Source organism: Ictalurus furcatus, chromosome 7 (assembly GCF_023375685.1).
Source record: "Ictalurus furcatus strain D&B chromosome 7, Billie_1.0, whole genome shotgun sequence".
NCBI classification, from domain to species: Eukaryota; Metazoa; Chordata; class Actinopteri; order Siluriformes; family Ictaluridae; genus Ictalurus; species Ictalurus furcatus.
This window is the reverse complement of record NC_071261.1, coordinates 9556580-9571751: the sequence shown is the minus strand read 5'-3', so window position 1 is coordinate 9571751 and position 15172 is coordinate 9556580. Positions and strand designations below refer to the sequence as shown.

General features: G+C 38.0%; 1 protein-coding gene across 1 annotated transcript in view; it reads right to left on the bottom strand.

The window, feature by feature from the left end:
• Positions 1-15172, bottom strand: part of LOC128610664 (uncharacterized) — a 139096-nt gene that overhangs the window by 14044 nt on the left and 109880 nt on the right. The gene's annotated exons all lie outside the window — the stretch shown is intronic.

Below are 15172 nucleotides of genomic sequence, written 5' to 3'. Positions count from 1 at the left end.
GGATACGAATACAGGTCGAATAGGAGGACCCCAAATCATCCTTAGTAACTGCCTGTTCAGGGTCTGGTGGTTTAATTTACGCTACTAGTTTGTTTATATATTGGGAAACTGGGCCAATTAAATTAATTACAAACTGCAGGTATAAAGATAAATAATAACCGTGCATGTGGGATTAAAAAACAGCCTTGCAAACATTTCAAGATGAGACCAATCATGAACTCGAGTGAAAAAAACCTCTGGGTTTTTCCACTGTTTTCAGGGTCCTAGTTCTAAGGTTCATTAAAAAATAAAATAGAAACACTTCCAGTTCAGGCCACATTTAGTTCAGGTTTAAATCTGAATACAGATACGGATATTTGGTGCACTAAACATATACACATATGCAGTTATTGTGTTACACGCCTAATGTGCACATGTACACACACACGCACACCAATTTACTTCTAGGTAATTGCAAAGTCATGTGTTGCAATAATTAATGTGGTAAACAAGAGAGAGTGAATGATTAAATAGCACTTAGCAGAACAAAGGTAATTTAAAATGTATTGGTAGTGAAAAATAGATAGTGTAGCAACAATCTGTTTGGGGAGGAGAGATGTCACTTATACTGTAAGTGCACACTCATCACCTTCTTCCTCCCCCTACACACCTCCGACTCCCTACTCCTTTCACTCCCTCTCGCTCTGTTTCTTCTACTCCATTATAGTCTCTACTCTCTCACTCCAGTTTATAACAGTGCTCAAGAACACACTTATCACTCTCTCTTGAGCATGTTTACAGATCATACTTATCTCTCTCTCTCTCTCTCTCTCTTGTCCTGCCCTACATTCGCTCCTGCCCCACAAGTGTGTGAATGACTCTCCAGTGAAATGCCAAGTGTAATTAATTAAGCATTTTAAGCACTTTTATGAGTTCCCAGGCTTCGGGAATATATTCTTCTGTCTCTATACACAGCCCAAAAGGTGTAGATTTGTGCATGGATACATTGCTGTTTAGTTGGTGTCTAATGCAATGCCTCTGTCTGTATCTTCATTTGTTTAGCGTCCCAAATATCCATATCTGTATTCAGATTTAATGCAGATGTGGGTGTGGCCAAAAAAAGCCCCACAAGGGTTTGTTTCTTTCTTGACCTATCAGTCCCTCCAGGATTTTGCGATTGCAGAAATGAACGCAAAATCAAGAAACTCCGCAATACTCGGCGGAGCTCGCAATTTTTCAAAATTACTGCTGATTTAAAACAATTAAAGTCTCTTCGATTTACATGCAGTCACCACTGTGAAAGACTGTGCAAAACAATTTTGTGCAATTGCTATTTCCCCAATTCACCTCGTTTTCGGCAACAAAAACGCAGCAAAATTAAGCATTTTTGGCCGCAATGCGCACGAACAAACTACACAATGTCCTGTATGGACTGACTTATTACTGTTTTGTTTTCAAAAGAATCTAAAATATATACAAGTTAAGAGCCTTATTTAAACCACTGTGGCCCTGACCAGGCAGTTGCTAAGGAGGAATGAAAGCTGAAAATGCTTTGCACAGTGCCAGATATTCATGTTAATGAAAGTGGGTCTTTGTTTGTCCCACAATCTTCATATCTGACTTCGTATCTCTCCTTGCACACCTCTAGTCTCAAACATCAAGGTTTTGGGGGGTTTTTTTGCAGGGTTTTTTGTATTTGTTCTGAACACATCATCTCTTCACTCCAAACAATATTCGGTTTCTGACTAGGTCTGCGTTTGAGCATGCTTTTGAGTGTGTGCTCAGAAATGTTCTTAACAGTGATTAAGAACAAATGTATTATTGTTGGCATAACATAAATTGAGTGGGTTTATGTGTCCTTGTCCTTGTGTGGAGCGGCTATGCTTGAAGTTTATCCTTTGGGCACACTTTCAGGGTGTACTTTCAGTGTCCTGCTCCTATTGCACTTTATTGTAAACACAGAGGGCTTGACGTTGGTACATCAGTAGGCGCGGCACAAACAAATGCACCATGACGTGGGCACGAAACATGCATCTGAAATTTGAATTTACATTAGCTGTAGCTCATCAATTGGACGCACCTACCAAATACACCCTGCAGTACAGGCACAGTTTGTGGTTTAAGTGATGGTGTGAAGTGATCAAATCAACCGCTAAAGAGCTTGCGACTAAAGAGAAAATGCAAATTCAGTAATGAAGATAATGTGTTAATAAATGAAATTGCCAATTTTCCAAATGGTACAGAAGCTGCAATCAACCACAAGAAAAAAAAAATGGATAGAGTTTAATTTAAATAATGATTCTTGTGTGAGAACAAGTAAACAGTGTGAAGGGCATTTACACAGTTGATATGCCATTTGATTAGCCTACTAATTAGTTTTTTATGAAAAATCTTTTGTGTACAGAATGAGCTTTGCGTAAATGTGCAATTAAACTCGATTCACTTTTTCTTGTGCTTGATTGTGACTTTTTTTTATGTTATTTGGAAAACGTCTAAATCTATCTTTTTTTGTTAAACACTGACATGAATTGTTTTGTAAGAATAAATGTCATTCTGTCTGAAAATTATAATACATCCATCCAGTCTGTTAAAATAATAGGAAACAAAGTTTGTACAAAATTTTCCACTGTATTTGTAGTGCCCCCTTCAGGTCAGTGAATTGGCCAGTTCATTTTAATAGTAGTGGACAACGCAGGATTCCAAAACACATTTAGGCCTACAGTACAGAGTGTTGCGAATAAGCTTTGGACACGCAACCTTTTGAAGTGAAGGGCCCACCAGTGAAGGCATAGACATGTTTAATTTTTCTCCATGCTAATGCACAGCTTTTGTTTGCGTTATATGTTTCTAAGCATCTGATCGGAGCACGTGCAATCTGCCATTTAGTTTCAGTTACTTTTACATAATTTTATCTCGAATGTTTTACTCAATTGAAAATAGAAACCTAAAGCCCTGTTCACAACGGGACGATTTTTCGGGGGCGTTTAACGCCCTAATGGCTGTCAATGAGAGTGTTCACATCAAGGCATAAAACGTGTGACGTCAAAGTGTCCAATTTTTTTTTAACGCACCGTGTCAAAAACTTCCCGACCAATGAGATTCGCTCTTTTGTTCATGTGCCTAGAGCCGCTGAAGTTACATAAAAGTACTACTTGATGGCGCTCAAGTACAAAACTGTCTTGCCGACAAAGAAGAAGCCAAAAAACGAGACGAGGCAGCTGCAAGCAGCCGCCATTTTAGTGAGAGAGTGCATAAGTGACATACTCACAATAAAATGCTCACTGCTAATAAATCCTTCTGCCTACACACATAAACAAGGTATCCTTTGAAAGCACCAGATTCAAAATTACACAATAAATACTATGTGTATTTACTATGTTGTGGCTATTTTTGGACGACACTGAAATGGAAGCTTATATTCTAAATGATCCATTTAATTCTTTCAGTGTTGCTTTCTACACTAAATAGCATCATTTTTTTCTTTGTCTCTTCCCTGTCTCTTCACAATATCAGAAGGACTCGTCCATTTCTATCCATACAGGCCACTCAGGTGCTGGTTCAGTCTCTTGTCATTTCCAGACTGGACTACTGCAACTCACTCCTACCTCTGAGCGCCATTCAACCTCTGCAACAGATCCACACTGCAACTACTCGATTTGTTTTCAACCTTCCTAAGTTCTCCCACACTACCCCATTGCTATGCTCCCTCTGCTGGCTTCCTGTAGCTGCCTGCATCAGATTTAAAACACTGATGCTTGCCAAAAATGGACCAGCAGACACTTACCTCAAAGCACATATCACACCCCGCACTGCCCCACGCTCCCTCCGATCCTCTAGCACCGTTAGACTGGTGCCACCATCTATCAGGGTACAAGGAAGGCATGCATCAAGACTCTTCTCGGTTCTGGCACAGAGGTGTCCTCTATATGCCCAAACAAATGAGTCACTGGTGGTCTTCAAAACAACGTCTAAAGACCTACCTCTTCCTAAAGTGTTTAAATTAGCACTTTTCATCTTTAAAAAATGTTGTGTTGTCTGTGTGTTTTTCTTACTATCTTACCTCCCAACAGAGTTTTAAGACTGATGGTATTCTTAGTCCGTGACCTAGTGAACCAGTATTGTGATGTATTTATTGATAGAGACTTCAAAGTCGCTCTGCATAAGGGTGCCAAATGCCATAAATGTAACACATTATACAGTATATTTCGCGAGAGCAGCTAAGGTGTTAGGTGAGAATTATTTATTTTTTTAGATTTGCTTCAGCGTGTCCTCGCTCTTGTTTTTGTGTTATCTCTAGTTGTCATATAGATAGTGCTACAGCTATACATATCAGTTGCAGACTGCTAATAAGCAAAAATGGAGCTGCTTATGTTACTAGTCTATTGGCATTTAATCTGTTGAGTGTTTATCACTGTAACATTTAGAGACAATAGTAATAAATACTACAAACAGCTATAAGTAAGACAATTATTTTATTACTACAGTATATGAACACCTAAGCTACATGGTTCGTGTCATTCACTGACAACAAACCTCTCATACTGTAGTAAATCTCCAGGATCTACAGTAAATGTGCTTGTGTTTCTGGTGGTCTTTCACTTCAAATCATCTCACCATCGTGAAAGTACTATGTGAAGTTGCTATCTCTGCTGTCACTGTCCATTCTTAAGCTTAAGTTAAGTTTTGTTCTACAACGTTCAAATCAGTAGGTTTAATGGGGGCTAACAACAATCAAGAGTGTAGTAGCTCCTCGATGTGTTGAGTTTCTTTGTTTGAACACCTGATCATCATAACCATACTGTGTGTTTTTTGAACATTCCAGATTTAGTCCCCACTTTGCTGGTATAATAACCTCCACTCTTCTGGGAAGTCTTTCCACTAGATTTTGGAGCGTGGCTGTTGGGATTAGTGACATTTGCATGTTTATGTCTGAATACCAAAAAGAAGCATGTTTAGGTTTATACACCAGTTTTGTACCCAACATGCAAGTCTAATTTCACGCAGCCTAATAACAGCTTAGTACATCTGGCCATGAGGCTCTTGAGAAGGACATGCACCGAAAACATTTATAGAAAATCCCACGTTATACCATCACTCCTCTCCTGTCTCTGCCAAATACATTCCCTGCTACATCTCACACTTTCAAGCTTCCTGAAACCATCATGGTGCCCAGTTTGTGTCCGTCACAACACGCGGTCGTTTTCACAACGACATTTCTCTACACTTATGCCTCTTTCACCTTGTCTTCCATCTGGGATATTTCCACCCTCCACCCCCTACCATCTCTGATATTTTTTTTTCCCTCTCCCTCTCTGTGTCTGTCTCTCTCTCTCCGAGAAGATTAGAACAATCTCACTTCACATTGCAAAGGCAAACACCCATAATCCTGCCAGGGCTGCAGGTTTATGGCCTCGGATTAGCCACTCCTTTACAAATAGAGCACACGGTGAAGGAGAACCGGAATGATTATTCCATGACTGGGGACCATTTAGTCCTTGTAACTCATAAAAAGTAAACTTTTTAAAGGATTTCACAACACTGAATCTAAGCAAACATGCATTTAACCAACCTAAGGCATTTCCATTTCTCATTTTTCATGTTTTCTTTGCTGATTTTGTCAGTTAAATTGGGGGTGAAAATATGGTTTCAGCACAGAATTAGCAAACAGACAAAATGTGGTCTAATTGCATCCATGCTAATGGCATGAGGAAATTAAGGACATTCAAATTAACTATTTACTAGTAAATAATAAGTAAATACCTCTATAATATATAATAACATTACACTTATTTCATGTCTCCGACAACCAATATGTTTTCTTGAGTATCAAGAATAGTATCAGGAACATATGTGGCACAATACAAATACCATTCATTAATCTTCATCTTCCATAACACTACCCTCTGCCCTCTTACTCCTAGTTTTTTTCTTACCAGGTGGTCCAAAGTAATTTAATAGTTTTTTCATCCTGCCCAGCTGATTGTCTCCCTTCAAACTCTTCAAAAATCATCAACAAAAATAAGAGTAACAGCCTGTGTCAGTGCAATATATATATATATATATATATATATATATATATATATATATATATATATATATATATATATATATATAATTTTTTTTTTTTTTAAGTGATACAGTAAGCCAATAGTGGCTTGAGAATCTGCATAAATGACAGCTACGACACTTTACAAATATTACATATCTCTCTATGTAACTACTGTCCATGTTTCTATTTGTAATAAACATGTAGGCTAACATAACTGTGCACATAATATTTATCAAGCTATGATAGTGAAAATAAATTAAGATGAATAAGGGCCGTTCAAAATAGATTAAACCGGGATCATTTCAGGTATGTGCACACAGCTCTATCCATATCAATGTTCCTACTATCGCATCTGTTAAAGAATCCGTTAACTTCCCTGAGGTGGTCTGATCGATCCTGTGAGGATGCGCACTGATAGAGAAGTGTTCCCATTGGCTGCAGCCTGTAGGCTTAGAGTGGATAAAAAGATCGAAACCCACTTCATTTCCCCCAAAAAATTTGTAGCCAGTTTGAACTGGAAGGCCGTCCCCATTTGAAATTCACTCCCCAGATTCTGTGTATGAGGGTTGTACTTTCAAAGTGACCTCATCACTCAATATCACAATATCATTGAACATAAAGACAAATGAACAAGAGAACCTAGTTTTCTTCTTATGATCCTCATGAAATGTGGATGATGCAATTTCCTGTTGAACATGTGACCTGTGGAATATCCCAAATATTTCAGAGGAGAGAATGGGTTCAGGACACGATGTATGACTCGTGAAAAGGGACGTTTCGAGCAAGAGAGGTTAAATGTAAATGCAAAACTAAAAGTGATAATCAGGTGGCACAGGAAACAAAATGTGGTGCTTTAGATGTTTGATTAATGTTTTAGGTTATTTATCTGAAACATACACACACACAGTAGGTTATTGTGAAGGACAAGTTCGTGCTGAAACCAAGAGACTTATAAATGCTGTAGTTCAGCCATCTCCACTAGGTGGCAGTGTCCCGAAGCTCAGTTTGGTTTCAGAGGAAGGAAACTAAAACTCGTCTTAATGCACAAAACTTGCATGTCAGTGAGTGTAGAGTTGATGACAGCACTCGTGATATACAGACACCCTGGTGTTACAGATGTGAACATACATCTGGATTCAAATGAACATACATCTGGATGTTTATCTGCTGACTGCAAAACAGCGCTATGTACTGGTGCTGCACCACACACACACACACACACACTGACTCAGACTTCTTGCAATCAGCATTTAATCAGAGAAACATACCACCCATAGACACACACAATTATACACACATACACAGAATGGAGATACACACCTGCAATTATGCACACTTGCACACACATCAGACCCACACACACACACACACACACACACACAGTATAATTACTATTCTGGAAATTCACTTTGTGTTGACGATGTTAGGAACAATGCAGCAAATGCTTATGATGATCTCAATGTGTGCGGCTTTATTTGGATCGGTTTCTTGGAGATGTACATGTGACCCCCTCAAGGTCACTGTAATTGTTAAGCCGAGTTAATGAAGCAAGTCTCAAACTCCAGTCGACTGGTTTTAGACCTCAAACAACAAATAGTGCCCGAGCACTGAACGCTCTGTAGACAGACAGACAGACAGACAGAGAGAGGGAGAGAGAAAGAGAGAGAGAGAGATGGATGAGAGAGAGAGAGAGATGACTGAACGCTTTATTCGAGCACTTGGAGCCAAGCTTTACATGGAGGTCGCATCTGCACAGCTAGTAGATAGCACAGCGGTAATATCCCCAGCCTCCCTGGCAACAGCCTGCCACACACACACACACACACGCACACGCACGCACGCACACACCCTCACACCCTTCTGAATTTAAATACAACCTTTATTTCCTATCTCTAACAGCCATTTTGACACAAGTATACATCTTTTTCAAGTAATTAACAAAAATAATTAAATGTAAACAGAATTAAATAGTTAGATGTTAGAGATCAAATCCCACCACAGCTTCTCTGGCCAGGGTTAAGGGAAAGGGCTCTGTGTGTGTGTGTGTGTGTGTGTGTGTGTGTGTGTGTGTGTGTGTGTGTGTACAAGGCTAGGAATATCTGACAGTTTTGACCTTGTGTTTTTGTTTCTTTATCTTCTTCTTCTTGTTTTTTTTATAAAGTAAAGGAGACAAAAGGGTCCATATGACTTTAAAATGAAATTGCTCCTATTGAAAATACTCTTCTCCCTGGGGCAGGAGTCTCTCCCTCTCTCTGTATCTCTCACTCAGTCTCTTTCCATCAGTCTCTGTCTTCTCTCTTCTAATTTCTTTCTCTCTCTCCATTTATTTTTCTTTCAGTCTTTTTCCCCTCTCTCTTTCTCCCTGTGCATGTCTGTCTCTCTCTCCCTCTCAGTCTCTTGCTCTCTATTTCTCTCCTATTCTCTTTCTCCCTCTGTCAGTATCTCTCTCTATCTCTCTCCCAGTCTCTTTTTATCAGCTTCCTGCCCCTAAAACGCTCTCCCTATGTCTTTCTCTCTCTCTTCCACCTTTCTGTTTTCCCTAGGTCTGTCTGTCTGTCTCTCTCTCTCTGTCCATTTCCCCCCTCTATTTCTCCTTCTGTCTGTATCACTCTATTGCTCTCTCTCTCTCTGTGTGAAGGCAGACTGTAAAACTCCAAGAAACCCAGTGATGAATATGCATCTGGGTTTTTTTGTTTGTTTGTTTGTTTTTATTTCAGTGGTAAATACGCAAAGAGGGAATTTGGTGCTAATGTTCTGCTTTGTTTTATGTAATTCTATAAATGTGCTATCTTTCATGTTTTAATTTTGCTAGTAGTGATGTGGATTGTCTTAAAACCTCTTTCAACCTCTTAAAGCCTCATTTTCACTTCCTCCCACTGTGCTCTCCACTCTTTGCGCTCTTTATACATTGTTTGCACCTTTTAAATATATACACATCTCTCTCTCTCTCCATCCTTATTTTTAGTATCGCTGTTCCATAGAGCTGAATTCTGAAAGTCAGAGCTATGTACAGAAGAATTGGAAAATAGGCCAGTCTGGCTTTCTTTTTTTTTTCTTCTTCTTCTTCTTCTTTTTTTTTTTGCAGGGATGTTGGATGAAATTACTCAGTATTTGGATTTTTATTGGGTTTACAGATAGAATGTGTCCAAGAAGAGACATGAGAACAGTTCATCTGTTTACCCATAAATCCACCAGCTTGTGCGCCTGGCTGTTGAACCACAGAAGATTTGATCTCCTCCACACAGCAATGTACCCCTCGCCCTTTCTCTTTCTCTCTCTATTTCTTATTCTCTCCTTCTGTCTTTTACATTGGGTTATTAATTATTTGGGGATTTGGCCACAATTGCATTGGCGACAAACCGAATTCAATTTGCCGTTATGAATAAATAAGGCACTGGTTACACTAAGATTTACAGACATACCAAGATTTAAAATGTACTCAAGATTGATTTAATAAAATTAATAAAGTGTGAAAAACAAAAAACAGTTGTTTGATATACATTATGTGTAAGGTGTATTCGTTTTAACTAAGTGCAGAACGAGCTAACTGTACACCAACGATCTTTCATATTTTCTTTAAAGCTTTACTTTTCTGTATACTGTCTCCAAACACATTTAATGAGAGGGTGTATATGACAGGGTAAGATGAAAACACAGTTTTACATTTGTATTCCTTTTCTTTTTTTTTAGTGAAGCAATACATTTAACTACTGTAAAAGCAGGTAGGATCTAAAGATGTGAGAGAGGGAATGAGAAAATATTGTACCACAAGCGCCATACGATTGGTCTGGGGAATCACTCCTAATTTGTATAAAGTTGACAATGTTATCGAATGTCATTTGCCATGATGCAGCTTTGTTGCATGTCACTGAAATTGTGGCTACACGTCACCTACGTACATAGAAAATGAATGGTCACCTGTCACTTTGTCACTCGCTGATGTGAACGTACTTTAACGCTACACAGAATTCGGAATACAAGACTTGCATTATAAGACTTTGCAAAGAGGAACAAAAACAACAGTGCAGAAATAACCAAACTAATAAAGATGAGACACAAAACAGGTGAACACATTAGGGTAATCAGCCAGTGTCATGACACAGGCAGAGAGAGGACCAAAACCAAAACAAAGCACATGTTATAATATAAACAAAACATCAGAAAAGCAGCACACACAGAGAAGGAGAATTTATGATAGTTAGCGTCTTTCTGGGGTTTTTTAAATACTTGGTAATAATGGCAGATATGCACCCCACGTTATTTGCCAGATTGAATGTCTCTTCATTCAAAATTTCAAACTGTAAATTTAATGACAGTGAGCTTCATTTATCAATCTTTTAGTACAAACGTGTGTGTAAAATATTCCAGATCAAAACATTTCTGCCGGATTTACAAGAGTTTCAGAAATGCTGATTTTCTTTGTACTCACGTGTGTATGTTGATCACCCATAAATGACCAGGTGCTTGCACAGCACAACTAAATTTCATTTGGTGACAGCCACAAAATTACACAAAATACAAAGCTCACCACAAACAGAGTAAATATAGAAAAAGACTTTCGCAGCAGTAGAAGTGAAATTTATTTAGACTCACATTTTTACCAATAAAGATATTATTCAACAGATTGACAGCTCCCGAAAAGGTTCAAATCAAAAAACAAATTACAGTAAAGGTGAGTTACATGTGAGTTAGGTGAGGTGAAAAGAAAATGGTGTGACATGAAAACAGAAAAGGAAAAAAAAAAACTACACTGTACCCAGTTGATTGTGCACACCAAGCACGTCACACAGGGACACTGCTATTTTAAAACTGTTTCAAGCGTCTCGGGCCGAAATGCTGGAGTGTTGCACAGCATTAAAAGAAGTTTCTGTGGCGAACAGAACCGATTTATAAGCCAGCTTTCATCCTCTGAAAAAAAAATAATGATACCGGTCTTTAAATAATGTTTCCTTCATAGTCTCTGTCAGCTGAGGTATTTGTTTACAGTTAACATATTATATGCCCAGATTATATTAATTGAAATCGATCAATCGAGGTTTACATTAGTTACTCTTCTTAATTGTAAATTTACACCCAATCAGCAGCACGAGTCGGATACGAATGTTTTTTCCTCCAAAACTGTGTGATATTCTTGAATACAGTACAAAATTTCTTGTGTAAACGCTCCTACGAACGATTTATAAATAAGCCCATTTGTATCCAGCTTGATAAATGAAGGCAGAGGCTTGATGATGAATCAAACAAACAAATTTGATGTAACTTACATGCATTGAAATATATTAAACATATTAAATTTTTTCAACATATACTATATAATAGTAAATATATGTGTATATTACATAGATTTAGTAAGGAATAAAACACTTTAATCAACAATGGAGAAGCAGAATTACTGTGACGACACCAAACAATATCCGGAAATGATTATTGCTTTTATACCACAGCAATTCGAACATTTTATAATAATGTATAAATGAACAACACAGCATATTTTAAACTGCCATATAGTTACATATCATGTTGAGGAACATCTGAGGACAAGTTAGTTCCTCTTATCACTTGTGTTCTAGCAGTTATAAACAGACAAGCCTTTCTTTTCCTTTCTATCTTTCTTTAAGTTAAGTCATAAAATGCAACTTGTAATGTTACAGAGAAAGTGCAAAATGTTCTGTTCTGATGACTCTCCCATGCTGAAAAATGTACTGTTACAATGCTCTGACACTGGAGACTCCTTCCGTAAATGCTAAAATAACATCTCTTTACAGTAAGCTTCACCACATCAACAATGATATGTTTTTCTTTGCTAAATAACAACACAAGCGGCCACCGTACAAGTGAAGGAGTTGTTATTATAACAGTATGAGAGTGAGTGCATCAGTGTAAACGTGATTTGAATTGCAACAGCCACTGCTGTTATAGAAAATTAATCAATGCCTTCTGACCAATCAAATTTGAGAACGGCACTGTGCTATAAATATGTTTTATGAAACATACTTGTAATAGGAGTATTTAAAACATTAAATATTTTAAAAGACTAATAAAAATTAATTAAATTTGCTTGAATATATGTTTGTAATGTCACAGTCCCAAGACTTTCCTATGAAGGGCAAAACCTGTATGAAGTTCTAAACAAGCATAACCATCATTGGGATGCATTTTGAAATAAATGGAGGAAGAACCAAGTAAATTAAATATGTAGCTCTTGTTCTTTTCTCTCTATTTCTCACCTGTAGATAAAGCATTCTTATAAAAAACTTCACACACACCCCATGTTCACGCTAGCAAGTGACATGTCACTTGTAGTTGGTCTCATGTGGGTCAATGTTTGCGTAATCCAAATAAGGCAAAAATTTTCCATGACAAAGTGACAAAAGTTGCATGAATACAGAGTTTCTTCGTAATCACCTGTAAAATGCAAAGCACGTTCCTAACCCAGCTCATTTGCATTTAGTGACACCCACAGAACTCAATAAAAGTTCAAGCGCACAGAGGGCTGAAAACACAAAGCGACACTAAACGGGGAAAGAAAAGGCAGAATTGTGGAAGCTATTCTGACTGACTTCTATGCTGATAAAAAATATTCAGCAGTGTAAAGGCACCTAAAGAAGGTCCAAATTTAGAGACAGAAAAGGTGAATTAGGTGTGAATTAAGTGAGATGACAAGAAAATGGTGTCTAGGCTGATGTACTGGAAATGCAGTTATCCATGAAAATTATATGATTTGAAGTCAGGGTTTAAATTAGTTTGTCTTGTTATACATACATTTATTTATGTATTTGTACAGTGGGGGAAATAAGTATTGAATGCATCAACATTTTTTCAGTAAATATATTTCCAATGAGGTTATTCACATGAAATTTTCACCAGACAGCAGTATTAACTCAAGAAATCTGGAAATATAAAGAATTCACAACATTGAAGTACATAAATAAAGTTATGTGGTATAAAGTGGAATGACACGGAAAAGAAGTATTGAACACACTAAGAAAAAGCAGTTCTCTAAGGCACAGTTAGGCAACGAACCAGCTGAAATCCGTAAGTAATTATATCTCCTATCTGTGCAAATTAATATCAGCTGAGTTAGTAAATTGATGGTCTATAAAAAGGCTTTTTGTTACCAAGGTGTCACACAAGAAACTTCTCATGATGGGTAAAAGCAAAGAGCTTTCCCAAGACCTTCACAACCTTATTGTTGCAAAACATATTGATGGAATCGGATACAGACATATTTCAAAACTTCTGAATCCTCCAGTACGCACCATTGGGGCCATTATCCACAAGTGAAAGTAACATCACTCTGTCATCAACCGGCCACGCACAGGAGCTCCTCGCAAGATTTCTGACCAGGGAGTCAGAAGAATAGTCAGAAGAGTAGACCAAGAGCCAAGGATCACTCGGAAAGAGCTCCAGAAACACTTGGAGGCAGCAGGTGCTATCGTCACAGAGAAAACAATAGGCAATGCACTCTACTGCTCACGCTCACCTCACAAGACTCCATTACTAAAGAAAAGGCATGTCGAAGCTCATTTAAAGTTTGCTACAACACATTTGGACAAGCCTATGAAATACTGGGAGAGTGTAGTCTGATCAGACGAGAGCAAAATTTAACTTTTTGTCTGTTATACTACACACCATGTTTGGAGAAGAAATGGGACTGCACATCATCCTAAAAACACTATACCAACAGTGAAGTTTGGAGGTGGAATCATCATGGTGTGGGGCTGTTTTTCATCACATGGTACTGGTAGACTTCATCTAATTGAAGGAACGATGAATGGAGCCCTTTACCGGGAGATTCTTGAGAAGAATCTGCTGCCATCCACCAGGATGATGAAGATGAGATGTGGGTGGACTTCCAGCAGGACAACGATCCAAAGCATACAGCAAAGGAAACTCTCAATTGGTTTCAGAGAGAGAGAAAAAAAATCAAGGTGTTAGAATGGCCCAGTCAATCACCTGACTTAAATCCAATTGAACATGGTTTAAAGACAATATGTTTAGAAGAACGGGCCAAAATCACACCTGAATACTGCGGCCCATTAATTTCTTCATACATGAAGCGTCTTGAAGCTGTCATTACAAACAAAGACTTCTCCACTAAGTATTAAATAAGTTTCAGTTAGCATGTTCAGTGCTTTTTTCACCGTGTCATTCCTCTTTATTACACATAACTTTATTTATGGACTTTAATGTTGTGAATTCTTTATATGTGTGGATTTCTTGAGTCAATACTGATGTCTGGTGAAAATTTCATGTGAATAGCATCATTGGAAATATATTTACTGAAAAAAAACATTGACGCGTTCAATACTTATTTCCTCCACTGTAATTTATTTGTGTATATGTAAATTACAATACACCAAATTTCTTGTGTAAATGCACATGAGAAGCATTTATGAGTAAATCTGTCTGTATCCAGCTTGATAATGAGACCCATTGTCTCTGTACACACGTAAAGACAGGTCATACATGACAAGTTATAGGTTTTATATCTTCTTTTTTTTTGGCATCAAACAGTAAACAGGAACTAATCACTGGAAGGAACTATAGTTGTGAATGTGAAATTGAAGCAACGTTTGACCACATGCACCACATGACTGGTCTGAGGGAAAAAACCAGTCATTTGGATTTCTGGCTTTAGCGTGCCATCCCTAATTTCTATAGGACTGAGCAAATCACAAAAATTGAATGTCACTGTTTCACACTGTGTCACTGAAATCATGGCTCCGTTTTGGGCACGTACATAGAAAGTAAATTGCCACATGTTGCTTTGTTACATGTGAATGTTGGTATCCATAAAAATATTCATCAATACAGACAAGGAGAATATTCATTAAAGTGATGTCTCATTAGAAGTACACGTGTAAAACACGACACATCATTCTTGATCATACTCAATCTTCTGTTGGCATCTTTGATGCCAGTGCCTGGCCCACACCCTCCAACGTGCACGCACACACACACACACACACACACACACACACACACACACAGAGAGCCAAATTTCTCACAGATTGAGAAAGAGCTGATTCAACTGCTCTGACTCACAGCGAATGCAGCACTCATTCCCTCACTAACTTTTTATAGAAGACTTGTTTTTCGTTTTTTGTATGAGTAGCTCATTTTGTCACGACACCTGGCACA